The sequence below is a fragment of the Oryzias latipes genome, chromosome 16 (genome assembly GCF_002234675.1).
Source record: "Oryzias latipes chromosome 16, ASM223467v1".
Classification (NCBI taxonomy): Eukaryota; Metazoa; Chordata; class Actinopteri; order Beloniformes; family Adrianichthyidae; genus Oryzias; species Oryzias latipes.
The window spans coordinates 24,520,228-24,533,435 of record NC_019874.2 but is presented as its reverse complement, the minus strand read 5'-3'; the positions used below and the strand labels follow the sequence as shown (position 1 = coordinate 24,533,435).

At 38.7% G+C, this 13,208-nt stretch overlaps 2 long non-coding RNA genes across 3 annotated transcripts; both read left to right on the top strand.

Moving 5' to 3' along the window:
• Positions 1–798: 798 nt before the first annotated feature.
• On the top strand, positions 799–3,746 carry LOC101156433. Its single transcript, XR_177520.4, has 6 exons — positions 799–1,035; positions 2,262–2,279; positions 2,442–2,471; positions 2,557–2,604; positions 2,706–2,762; positions 3,120–3,746. It is a non-coding gene; the product is annotated as an uncharacterized LOC101156433 (long non-coding RNA).
• A 1,370-nt stretch (positions 3,747–5,116) lies between these two features.
• Positions 5,117–11,299, top strand: LOC101156195. 2 transcript variants are annotated; one of them, XR_910295.2, is made up of 3 exons: positions 5,117–5,328; positions 9,538–9,642; positions 10,290–11,299. It is a non-coding gene; the product is annotated as an uncharacterized LOC101156195 (long non-coding RNA). The 2 variants fall into 2 exon arrangements; XR_002874893.1 differs by lacking the exon at positions 5,117–5,328 and adding an exon at positions 8,423–8,783.
• Positions 11,300–13,208: the final 1,909 nt, after the last annotated feature.

Here is a 13,208-nt window from a genome sequence, read left to right as displayed (position 1 = left end):
TGCAGTATCTTAGCTGTTCCTAGCACTGCGCTTTTCTGGATTGAGAGGTCTGAGGTCTTTCCAGGTATCTGTTGAAGCCACTCCTCCAGCTTGGGGGTTACTGCCCCGAGTGCTCCAATTACCACAGGCACCACTGTCACCTTCACTTTCCAGGCTTTCTCCAGTTCTTCTCTGAGTCCCTGGTATTTCTCCAGTTTCTCATGTTCCTTCTTCCTGATGTTCCCATCGCTTGGCACTGCCACATCCACCACAATGGCTTTCCTCTGTTCTTTATCCACCACTACAATGTCTGGTTGGTTCGCCATTACCATTCGGAGGTGTTTCCCATTTTGACCTTGGGGTTTCCAGTTCATATTCTGCACACATATCCATGACTAGATGTGAGAAAACACACACACACACACACGTATGTGTGTATATGTATGACGTATGTGTATATATATAAACTTTTTTTCAAGTGTGCATATCATTGAAACGAGGGGGTACAGCATGCAGTACTGTAATACCATCTTGCATATAAAAAAGCATTAGAGCTGAAGCTGAAGAAATATGAGTAATAAAGTTTGCACAAAGATACTTACATTTGTTTTTGATTGTGACTATTCAAGCTATATGAAACCGGTTAACGTAAACGTGTCGCACGTAGTTTACACCCACTCCTCGCTCCCCCACCCACCCACAATCACCCACCCTCCCACTCGAAAACGTTACACAGCGCCCCCTATCGGCAAATGTCAGTACCTCAGCAGTTCGCTTCCTGCCTCTTTAACAAAGGGGAGGCGCCTCGTACCACGTGCTACATTTGGTCCAATAACAAACGTTGAAATACAAAACTGGTTCTAACCGGTTTCGTTCTTATACTTCACTGTATAAACTACAAAAACATTCGTTTGCATTATACATTCGCCATTTTACACAGCAACTGCAAGGTTGTCGTGTGTTGTCTCTCCGGAAAAAGTCTGTCCAACAGCCATATATTTTTTTCAACTTTCTGTCTTTTTAATCCAACCCTAAAGAAATATGGGCAAAGCAAAGGTAAGATATTTATTTTTTTAAATTCATTTTTAGTTTTTTTTTGCGCTCGAATTGTGGTTGTAACTTGAGTTTGGCGTAGAAAGCTGCGCTTATTTTTTCTGCACCAGAAGAACGTCATCAGCCCCACTAACAAACGGTACTGCAATGGCGGCTCTTCTGCAGACAACTACAGAAGCATCCTCCCATTCGTCGAAAAAAAAAATCAACCTGCGTTTAAGCTAGCGGGTGGCAAAAAATATCATATAGATTAAACTCCACCGCGAAATAGCATATTATCCCTTTTAAGTCAATTTGCATATGACCACAGCAATGGAGTCGACGTTAAGACAGTCACAGTACAGAGAATTCCTGTCACCGACTGTCCTCTCTATGGCAGGGCATATCTTGACAGGTTGTACGCAACAAAAAAACTTTTTATTCCCTTTGTCAGCATTCGACTAGTTATTGGGACGACCTGAATACAAAGAGATTTTCATTCGACAAATCAAAGGAAAAAAGGCGCCGACTTTGTATATTTTTAACACAACCTGCAAATTTGAGGAAGGAGTGGGGGAGGGGTTGGGGATGATTAATTTTTTTAGTTTTAAGAGTGAGCAAATGAGGCTCCACGCGCAGGCAATTTATCAGATTTTTGTTTTAAAATAAAATGTATAAATATAAATAATGGTTTGGTGAGATAGGGAAATTTCAATGTGGCCTTCGAAATTCAAAAATAACATGTTTGTGCTGTTTAAACGACATTTTTACACTGTTTATACTGTTTAAAAAAAAACAATTAATGCGTAAAATTAAGCGTCGAAAAAAAGAATGATTAAAATGTACAAATTTCAAAAATCATATCTACGCCTTAATATTTATTTATTTATTTATTTTAAGCAAAAAAAATCTATTTTGAAGCATGTATTTAGCAGTTACAGATTAGTAAAGTAGTAATCTAATAAGTTTACCCCCAACTGTCGGCGCGCGCTGATACAAAACAAAGGAAGCTGTCAAGGCGCCAAAGTGGTGTCATGGTGACGGACCAGCCCAGATTTGAATTCAAATATGCGCGGGAAGCTCTTTGTTCGCTTCAAGATCAACAGCACTGACCGAACGGAATCTTTGTTATTCAGAGCCGCAATTCAAATTCTGACCATATTGATGGATTTTGTCTTTGAATATGATAAATAAAAGGCTTTAAAAACACATTAACAATTTTTTTCTCTTTCTGTTTTTTTATTTTACAGCAAACTGTTCCTCCTGAGGTTTGTCATATACTTATTCTCTAAATCATCTGCAGTAACAATTTTGATTGAAAACGTTTTAAAATATATTTATATTTGTATATTTTATAATTATTCATGTTCTACAAGATTTTTAATGAAAACATTTTTAAACAATACTTTTTTTTCCATTTTCCTCTAAAGCAAAGAAGAACCTCCCCGCGGCTGGCACTGGTAAGCTCTAACAGTACCTTTTAGATTTCAAATTTTTATTAGTAAACTAAATCCAGAGGATATAATGTGTTGTTGTTTTTTGTAGAAACCTAAAGCTGCACCAGTGGAGACTAAGAAAAAGGCTGCTCCAAAGGTAATAATTGTGTAATTAGTATAATTTTCTTACAAGTATTTGCACCAACACTTGATGATCAATTGAAATCTTAAATGTGCTAAAAAAAAATTCTTCTGTAGAAGGCGCCCAAAGCAAAGAAGGCCAAACCAGCTGAGAATGGAAACACCAAGGTTGAGGTACTTAAAGATAAACTTTACCGGTCGACTGGCTTTTGCCACTTCAAGATTTCACAAATGTTAAAGATTTACCATTTCAATTTAGCATCTCACATATTAAAGTATATTTTTGTATACTTTTCACATAAATAAATGAAATCCATTCGTGTTAATTAAATTAAAAATCGTTACATCCATGTTTCACTTTTCTCAAACTTAGTCACTACCTTCAAACAGTCTATAAACGGAGCACAGAATCTGTTTTGTCCCAGGTTTACTGCTTTTTCTGAATCACACATATAGTTGAAGAAATCCTTTTTTTTTCTGACTTTCTCCTTTAAATAAAAAATGTTGTCCAATCTTGTTTTGTGTTCACAGGAGCCAAAGGCTGAAGCCACTGAAGCCAAATAAATAACAGTTGATGTGCTTACTCTGTGTACTTGGTGATTGTACAGTTTTAAATAAGTATTTTTTACCAAGTTTTATATTACAAATGTCATTTATAGGTTTGTTTTGGGCTTGCACTTGATGTAACAAAACTCTGTTTTCACATTCATATCCATTTTATATCAAAATTACCGTCCATATTCTGTAGGTGTGGCATTTTTAGTTTGTCTAATCTGTTGTTTTGTTCTTTTATCTTATTTGAAACTGCTGAGGAGTAGATGTTTTCAAGTTGGATTTTGAATATAATTTTAAAGGCAGCTAAAGCATAGTAAATTTTTTGCAGAATAGGAACTCCTTTTGTTTTGATGTTAAACTAATAAAACAATTGCTTACCAAATGTTTGAAAACTGTATGTGGACGTAATACTTAGTCCGTTTAAATGCCACAGCAAATTACTGTCTACTAGGTCAAAAGTCTGATAGATCCCCTGAAATTATGATTTTTCAATCTGGTCATCTTAAATTTTCTGTTAAGTTATGTTTCTTTTAGGGCAGGAGGAAACACTTCTGGTTTCAGTGGTTGATCTTAATGTTCTTGAATAAAAACTTTTAAAATGTCCTTTTGGTCTCCTGTGTCTGAAATGTTATTTTCTATTTAAATAATCAACTCTGATGTAAATTAATTGCGGTTAACCGTTTTACAACCATTTTTATGTACATTTATACCTAGAAAACAAATAAATGTATGCTCAAGCAAATATTTTATTTAGAATGTTTTGGGATAATTTCTTAACTATTGTAAAGTTCCTTAGTTGAAACAGTGCAGTGATTTTCATTTGTAAAATTTTCATTTGTAAGTCGAGAAGAACCAGACTCTGTACCTTTCCTGATGAAAATAGACAGGCTGTTGTTTGAAACCATGAAGCAACCCTTAAATGGAACCGTGTCTATTGCTTTTAGAGTATATTAAACATTTAATTTTCCCCGTAACCCATGTCAATGAACCAAAAACAGGTTTATCCAAAACATATAAACAGTTACGTGCTTTTGCACTAACTGACCAGCAGAGGGCAGTGTTGCACCACCACAGCTGCAGAATGTTTTGTTTTAGTTCAGCTGGAGTCTCCTTTGATGTGATCTCCTTTTGGCAACTGAAAGTAGGTCAAATATGACGCGCTTTCCGTGTTTGCAAACACTGTTAAGAAAGACGCTTTATCAATTACGGTAGCTATGGAAAAAAATGCCCCTAATGTTTTGATGGAATTGGACTAGAATTAATTTGTTTTTTTCTCTTGTGCTTCTTTGATAAAGTTTAAGGAAAACTTAGCATTATTTAAGTTATTCTTTATTCGTTTTTTGTTATCTTCTTAATGTTATGAAAGCATTATAGAGCACAAGTTTAATCTGTTCATTTGTCAGTTGAAATATAAAGGGGAAAATACAGAAACAAGGCAAAATTCCTTTTGTGTGACACATCAAGCAGAATTCCCTGATAATGTCTCTGGCTTTCAATGCAGGTAATCATCATTACTGATTAATCCTCATATAAATAAACACAAAACAAACATTGTTGATCAATTTCAACTTGTCCTACATTAACAGAGGTTTTTAAAGCATATAAGCCCATGAATTCTATTCCTTACACATTTTGATTAATCTAAAGGCTTTAAATCTAAGCTGTTCTTAAATATTTTTGGAATCCTAATTTATTTTTGTTGCAGGCTCATATTTATCCAAAAGTTAAAATATTTTGGGGTATTTTGGAAGTTCACAGTTTCAGGATATAAACCATAAAGATTCTGTTTGTGTTTGTTTTTTTAATGGGACTCAACACGTCACCTTCTTGTTCGAGGAATTTCCGTTTTGTTCGTACAAGATGTCAAAAACCTGTTTACTATATAAACCTGCACGTGCTCTGCAGAGTCCGGCACACATGAGGGCTTTTAACGAGGAACGTATAGAAAAAAAGGCAAAAGGACACATTTTATGGCGGACGAGCCCATTTTCAGAGACATAGGGGTCTGCAGCGCACATGGATGTAAGTTACAGGAGCGGTGGCACGCAGCCTGCGAGCCCCACCCCCCTGCCACACAACAGACCGGCTTCCTATATAGACTTTCGGAAAGTGAACACGCTGTACCGCTCAGTCCCGCGCTGGAAGACCGGCCCTCCAGCTGCACGCACTCCCCCAGCAGCTGCAGGTAGGCGCTCCGCTTTTCACCCCAAACGCACCGAAGTTTGGAGGAGGGCTACTGACGCTGCTAAAGAAATTAGAAAAACGAACAAAAGAAACTAACCTGCCTAGTACAGTAGTTATCTTTTACAGTTATGACAAGCGCATTTTTAAATAGTTTTTAATTTTTTTGAAGACATCAGCTCACTTTTTACTTCCAGCCACACGTCTAACAAACATAAACTTTGGAAAGAAAAGGCGTGAAAATTGAGTTTTTTTTCTTTCTTAATTGCGGCTTTTTTCATTTCCTCTTTTTTCTAAATTAAGCATTGCGTTGCAAACATTTCTGATTGTGTTCCCTGTGGTTCTATGCAAAGATGTAGGGGGGAAAGTGTTTTCTTTTAGTTTTGTAAGTAAATTCAAAAAGATCGCAAATCCAGAAAAGTCTCACCCCTCAGGTGCAACAACGGCTGACAATTATCTTTAATTGGAATGACAAATTGATCAATTAACCTTTTTTATTAAAGGAGGTTTTATTACTGCAAGTTCTGTTTTTAAGTATATATAAATAAATGAACAAAAGATTATTTGAGTCCAGACTCACAAATAACACTGTATTTTACACTTGTAGATTCACAATGGACCAAAAAGACTTGTGTTTTTTGGACTCCAAAAATTTCACTCTCAACTTTTTAAATACTTTGGATTCTTTAAACAATTGCAGAGAAAATGCTTTTGCTTTTAAATCCACAATTGGATCAAAGAGTCAAATATTTGACATCTCATAACATTATTTGAATACATTAACTTTGTGTTTTATAGATTTTTTGACCCTGTTGGTTTGACCCTTTCATGTGTGGCGGGTCCCCTGTACATTTTGTACTCCTCTACTGTAGGAGCTGTAGTGACGAAGCTGGGTGGCAGTCTTCTTGTAAGTTTATTGGAAGCTTAAATACCAGAGCTTTTTTTAAATTCACTTTGTCATAAGTTTAAAATGCACTTAAAGTATCAACTGTTTTTAAGGGTTGAAAGTTTTGGTTATTGAAATAAAAGGGATTGTTGGTTTTTTTTTTTTTTTTAAATCTTTTTGTGAAGGATGAGTCGTTAATCACACTTGGTTTTGACTTCAGGCCTCTTGGTGATCTTTTGCCCTTTTTAATTGGATTTGGACTCATGTCGGCTTAGCAGGAGACTTTAGAACAAGTTGTCAAACACTCCAACCTGATGCTTCTTAAACTTGAAGTCAGACCCTTCATCAAACTAACACTACAAAGCTTAAGGGATTTTTATTTTCCACTGGTTTGTGTCTTTGCATTATTTTCATATTTGAAGTTTTAGATTTTATGTTGTTAGTAAAACAGTTTTAATATTTTGCAGCTCAAAGACTTTTCTTTTTAAACTTTAGCATCATTTAGGATGTCCCAGTTCAATTGATGCATTCTGGATTGGAGTCGTGTTTTGGCTTTTTTTAAATTTTTTTTAACAGTTCTGATTCTTGCGTTTTAATTCAGATTAAAGCAAGCATTGTTTGCCTGATTGTTTAACTTCCGTGTTCTTCTCTAACAGACTAACTCTATTTCATTATTTGCTTAGCCAACATTTTTCTTCAGTTTCATAATACTTGTATAATTAGCTTCCTTGCTTTTAAATAATAAAGATTCTCGTTAGTGTGTGTACTACTTGAGACACTTCTATGGCCAGATTGGTTTTTACATCTATGGGTGTGGCTTTTGCCCACCAGGAGATTTTTACTTGCTCATCAGTGCTAAAATTGCACATGCATCAGTCTTTTACCACGTTGACATGTTTTCTGTGGAGGGGACGAAGCTGTGCTGGGGGGCAAGAAAGTGACTCAAGGAAGCAGTCTGAAGGGGGAGAGGAAAGAATAGCTGGATCTCATTGGCTGCCCAAGCGTCAGATCCACAGTGTACTTCCTCCAAATTATGTGAAATATGCCCTTTAACATGTTATTTCTGGAAACTGGAGTATAGACATGTTCTTTAGTATTAGTAGTATGTACATTAGTTCTTTAGGCTTTCTGATGTTTCTGAAATGTGCCCTAATTATTATGCATGAGGAAATGCCCTATGTTGTCATGTTTAGTTTCAGTTGATGGAGAATGCTTGAACCACTCCCTGACTTGACATGTTGGTTTCATCTGCTCAGGTTAGATTAAAGGCTCCACTAGGGGTGCATTCCTGTTTGTTTCTGAACATGCCCTGCACAGGCATGTTCTACTGGACACACCTGATCCACATGATCCGCTGTGATTAGGGCAATGAAATCTGGAAAAAAAAAAATGCAGACATGCCGGCCCTGGAGTTGGCCACCTATGCAAGGTGCAGCCGTCCTCCTTTTTCAACCAGCTTCTGGTTGGTGGAACTCACCTGGTCCAGAACAAACAGGACTGTACACCCCCCCCCCCCCCCCCCCCCCCCCCCCCCCCCCCAGATCCTGGAAGCTGGACTAAAACGGGTTGGATTGTGCCACAAGTGTTTTTACCACATCAAATTGAAACTCAGCTGAATTTGACTTTGTTTCCAGTTAAAAACAAGGAACTTGTTGGGACTTGGTATCTGCTTATGTCATCCTTAGTCTAAAGACAGATCCAATAGTCATTTTCATCAGCATGGACTTATGGAGGCGTCATATCTTAAATTTGTGTGACTGAAACATTTTGACTTCCTTGTGTTTATAAAGTTGGCACATGGAAGTTAAGTTTCCTTTTGTGTAAAAGATCATGAGTTTCAACTGTCTCACATCCAGCTTCCAAGCACACCCTTCAAAATATTACATTTTTGTGCAGGGTTATAAAAAAAAAAGAAAAGAAAGAAGAGTAAAAACAGATTTGGTTTTTCGTCTTGGTGCCCAGCTCATAAATCCAGGTTCATCTTATGCGGCTCCTGTAATGAGCGTTCAGTCGCGTGATTGCAAACAAGCTTGCCTTTATTCTGGAGGACATTGTTCATCCAAATGGAAACTGTTATGTAACTTTCAGCTGTTGTAATGTTCAGATGATAAAATTATAGTTGGCTGTTTCAGTAAAATGGTCACTGCCCCTAATTATGTTTTGTCAGTTTTTTCAATTAAAGCACTAATTAGTTTAAAAGTTTGATGTGTACGTTTGGAAACGATCTTTTATTTTTCCCTGTGGTTGGATTTTAACTGGTATTGACTAGATGAACAAATTATATTTGACGGTTCTGGTTTGAGAAGGAAATTTTGAGGGCGGATTTAGGGAAGCGAGCCGCTGAGAGTAATGCATTTGGACGGCGGTGTGTTTGTGTTGGAAAGTGGGCGTATGTTGTCGGTAAGCCTGAAGATCTGGTTGGGTAGGAACGGGGGGCTGTATAAAAAGGTGGAGCACAGCGTTAGAGCTCTGCCTCACTAGTTCAGGTTCATCACTGTCTGGATTTTCATAGTGGCACAGGAAGTGGAAGGTTGTTCTCTGTTCGCGGGATCACTTCTTCAGTTTTGCTGAAGGTGAGAGGGGAAAAAAAAGCAAAGATGGTGTTTGGATGCAAATATCAAATTTAAATATTCAATGTTTTGTTCAACGTTTGACTCCCATCAGGTTGGCATTTCATGTTTTACAGATGTTATGCTTCATTCTGCATCTCAGTAAAACTATTTTATTACATTTAAAAAGAAAAAAGAAAATGACTCTTGTCTGAAATGTCTTATCTCCAATTGAGCAGTTCTTTATTTTTGTGCTCTGTGCACAGTTGGATCGATAACCCTCCTTGCATGTGGTTTTCTATTAGAAAGTAGATTCCTGACAGCTGTGGGAAACTTGTGCACACACTGAAAAAAAGACTTTTCCGTGTAATCCATGAACCCGTTCTCTCTGCTGCGTCATAACTGATACAGCATAAATAGCTGCTCTGTCGACTCATCTCAGACCTCCAAAAAAAAAAAACTAAAGTATTCAATAACCAGTAGTGAACAAATGGGGCTGATTGAGGGGGTCTTCCCCATCTGTAGTGTCAAACGGCCACTTTGAGAGGCAAACATGAAAGTATTCCAGGAAACGCAGCTTTATTTTGCATGATGTGTATGCAGTTAAGTTTGAGCAATAGCTTCAGGCTATAGATGTTCCTCCTTGTACATTTTGAAGGACTTGAAGCTCGTTTACGGACGGTGTGGAGCTGCGTTCTTAACTCTTTTATGAATGATTTTTTTTTTGTTTTCCATGTTTTTAGTCGGGTGGTAACATCACCTCCTCATCTCCTTGTAGGTCTTAAGTGATCTCGGCGATTCCCTCTGCTTTGAGCCACACCACCCCAGCAAAATGATCATAAGACTCGGCAGGCTGACACCTGGATACTTCCGGCTCCTCCAGGTAGCAACCATACGTCCTTTTATAATTATTTAACTTTGTTTTTCCACGTTTGAAGGGTTGAATTCTTAATCTGTTCGTAATCTGAATATGGGGTCATTTGTTAAATTGGGCCTTTCATGCCACCCCCTTTGGTTCTTTTGTTCCTCTGGACTTCCTCAGCATTGTCCACTAATCAGCCAAGCCTCTGCACATGTCTCTGCTGTTTTTTTAAAGCCCTCGTTTTTCACTAATGACTGTCTGAATGTCTTGTAAAATTTGATTCGGTGGCACAACAGAATGGGCTTTTAGTTTTTAATATTTGCACGTTTTTTTTTTTAACCCTATGCAAAAAATAGTTGTGCCTTACAATTAAATTCTTTATAAAGCTGTGGTTAATTCTGAAAACATAAATGTTTCTGTTGTTTTCATTTGTCTTATATAACCCACGGACTCATGCTAAACTGGTAGCTATGAGCTGGATTGCACCATAGTTTCTTCTTTGTGTGCTCCAGAAAGGACACAGTGTTCCCCTTATTGCTCCTGAATTTTTAATGATTGTTCTTGCTTGAGGTTTGGTCACCAACATGACTACTGAAGCTGCACCTTCAGCCTTTAATCTATAAATGTCCGGTTTTGATCTCGGCCGGGGTGATCTCTCATCTTTGCAGAGGCAGGTTGCTGGTGAGGTGCAGACACAGCCTCGGGACCGGGCTGTGAACCAGATCGCCATGATGCTGGCCATCATGGGTCTGAGCCTGTCTTACTACAGTGCCAAACAGATGACCGAGAAGGTCCATGTCCAGCCTGCACCGTGAGACCCGGCCGCTCTGGCTGCGGAGATGATGGATGAATCGATGACAAATGGAGGATGTGGAGCAAAGAGGCAGAGAAGGGAAGGCAGCAGTGTCTCTCAAGACAGCACTTTCTCACCTCAGTCACTCTCGGACACTGACTATTTGGCACCATTTGTGCACCTTGAACAGAGCTTTAAAGGCTCTCAAAAGTGCATTTTCCACACTTTTTGTAGCCAAGACCTTTTTTTTTTTAAATAGGGAATTGGGGGGAGATGGCTCACTCTGGGATGTGGACTGGTTTTATTAACTGGTTTGAGAGGGTGAATAAAACCAGCTGACTGCCAACTGGGTCTAAATATTAGTCGTTACAAGGGTGCCAGTGCTGTTCAGAACAAAAAGGAGAAAATTAAACTGTGAATTGAGGCCAAAAGGGTTCAACTGTGAACAGCAACTGCCTGCATTTCAGCTGGACTCTGTAAAGAAGTGATGTTTGACCCATTTCAAAGTAAAAGGGAATGAAAAATGATCTTAACCCTTTTAGTTTCTTTTCTATAGCAAGAGAGCCTTCAGAACAGATCAGAACCTGTCTGGGGGGAAAATGCATGTGAACTGTTTTATCAGGTTTTGGAGGTTCCATTGATGTTTGCACAAAACTGCAAAAAATAACTTTTAAAGTACTCCAGTGAGTCTCCAAAGGGACTTTAAACTACTCACCGCATGTTGTGTGATTTCATGGTTTTAGCAATAAGTGAAGATTGTTTGATAACATGTCTTTGAAACGTTTCTGTGCAAATGTGTGCAGACCATTAATCCAATCGAAGTCTTTGTGGATGAATGTAATACTGTATTTTGTAATGATTTAATAAAGCTGTGAATATTTTGAACATGTGTGGTGGATGTTTGAGTTTTAGGTTGACAGTAGTTATCAAATCGATTTTAATCAGTGCTGCAGTTGGCACGAGGAGCTGCAGAGCTACAGTGTTTCCTGCACCAGAGTTTGTGGTGTCGTCTGCACGCAACAGGATGTGGTCGACCTGTTGCACGCGCTTGACTTTTGTGAGGCAGCAGAATTTGTTTTTCTCTTTTTTTACAAGCCTTGCACAGCATTTACGAACAGGAGGCTGAAATTACCTAATTTTAGACGTGTGGGTAGCTGCGTTATCTTTTGAATTGTAAATTGATGGGCTTGAGCCTCTGAACATGTATTTTTATGACTGGCTAGAATATGGTTAACACCACGAAGGTGGGAGGGATCAAACCTTGGACAACACCTTGGATTTCAGAACGCCTGAATGAAGAGGAAAAATCAACATAAATGAGTTTATCAGCTCTTTAATAATTCATGTTCTTCCTTTGTTCGGTTTTGTTGATCCATACGCGATTGGAAGCACTTCTGCTGAGTGGCCGGCCACTTGCTTTTCCGCACATTTTCCCATTCTAAGGCGTGGAGTTTGGGAAGCACTCATCCCTGCTAACTTGCTGATGTGATCCCCTCTGACAGCCTGAGATCTCGTTGCCTGCCACGTGTCTCGCCAGCCTACGCCGCAAGCTCCTCCCCCGTCGCCCTCCCTGCTCTCTCCCTTTCACGTATCACTGGGTAGAAATCTCACTTTGGCATCTCAGTGATGCTAGCATGAGGACGTAACCCCTAACGATGGGCGGCCATTGGTCAACCAACGATGCGTCACAATAATCGGCCCGGCTCTGAGCCTCGGGGACAAAAGGCTGGGGTTTAGGTCACCATCAGTTGGTGTGTTTAACAGCAAAGCTTAGGTCTGTGTGCTGAACTGTTTCAAAGATTTGTTGAAAATATTTGTGAGTGTCATACAAGTAAAACCGGATTGTCCATGCAACAAGAAACAACATACCAAAATACGCAGCTTTTTGGAGACTCCATCATATCCATAGGGATGCTTTATGCTCTCAGCATCTGGTCATATCTTTTGGAGACTGCTGCTTTAGAGGTAGACATTGCCAAAAAAAAAAAATGGAAAGAAATTTCTAAAACAAATTACCCATCTATGATGTCTTTTCAGTTTTTCTTTTATCTCTGGATTTATTGTTTTTCTGGAGTTGCTGATCTCAGTAAGCAGACGTGTCGCATTGCCTTAAACCTTCTAAGCCCATGTGAGCTGACGATTGTGCAGCTGAAAGAAATAAAAAAGCATAACCTTAATTGAGATGATTAAACAGTGCAAAACCAAAAAATAGCTTTATTTTAACACGGAACAAAAAGGCAAGATAGCTGGCCTGTTTGACGTTGGATGCTATTTTACTATCTGCTGTTGTGACCAGACACAGCCTTATAAGTACAATTTTTGTAAAATATGAAAGAGATGTAGGATAAATGTGACTCAATATTTTTATGTGCCTTGATCAGCGGGGTCTTCTTAAAGCATATCCTGCTTAAGGACATGGTGGGGCTGTGCACGTGCCTGGCCGGAGCGTGTCAGGAATGGGACTCATTTCTGCTCAGGGGGCCACTGTTGTGACTGGCCTCAAATGTGCAGACTGCAGAGAACACAGTGTTTCTCCAATCCCGGACATAACTGCCCTGCAGCACCATCAGCTGCGTCCGTTTTTATCCGCCGCCGCAGCCAAGAAGACGTTTGTTTAAATAGTATCTTTTTATGACAATCAAACTTGTAGTTTTTATTCCGTGTTCTCTTTGTAAAGGAAATAAGCAAAAAATAGAATGAAACTTGCTTTGTTAATCATAAAGTGGGAGAGGTTTTTGTAATCATTTGAACCTTTTTGCTTGCCATGCCAATGATGAAGAGTAATGTCTTCTGT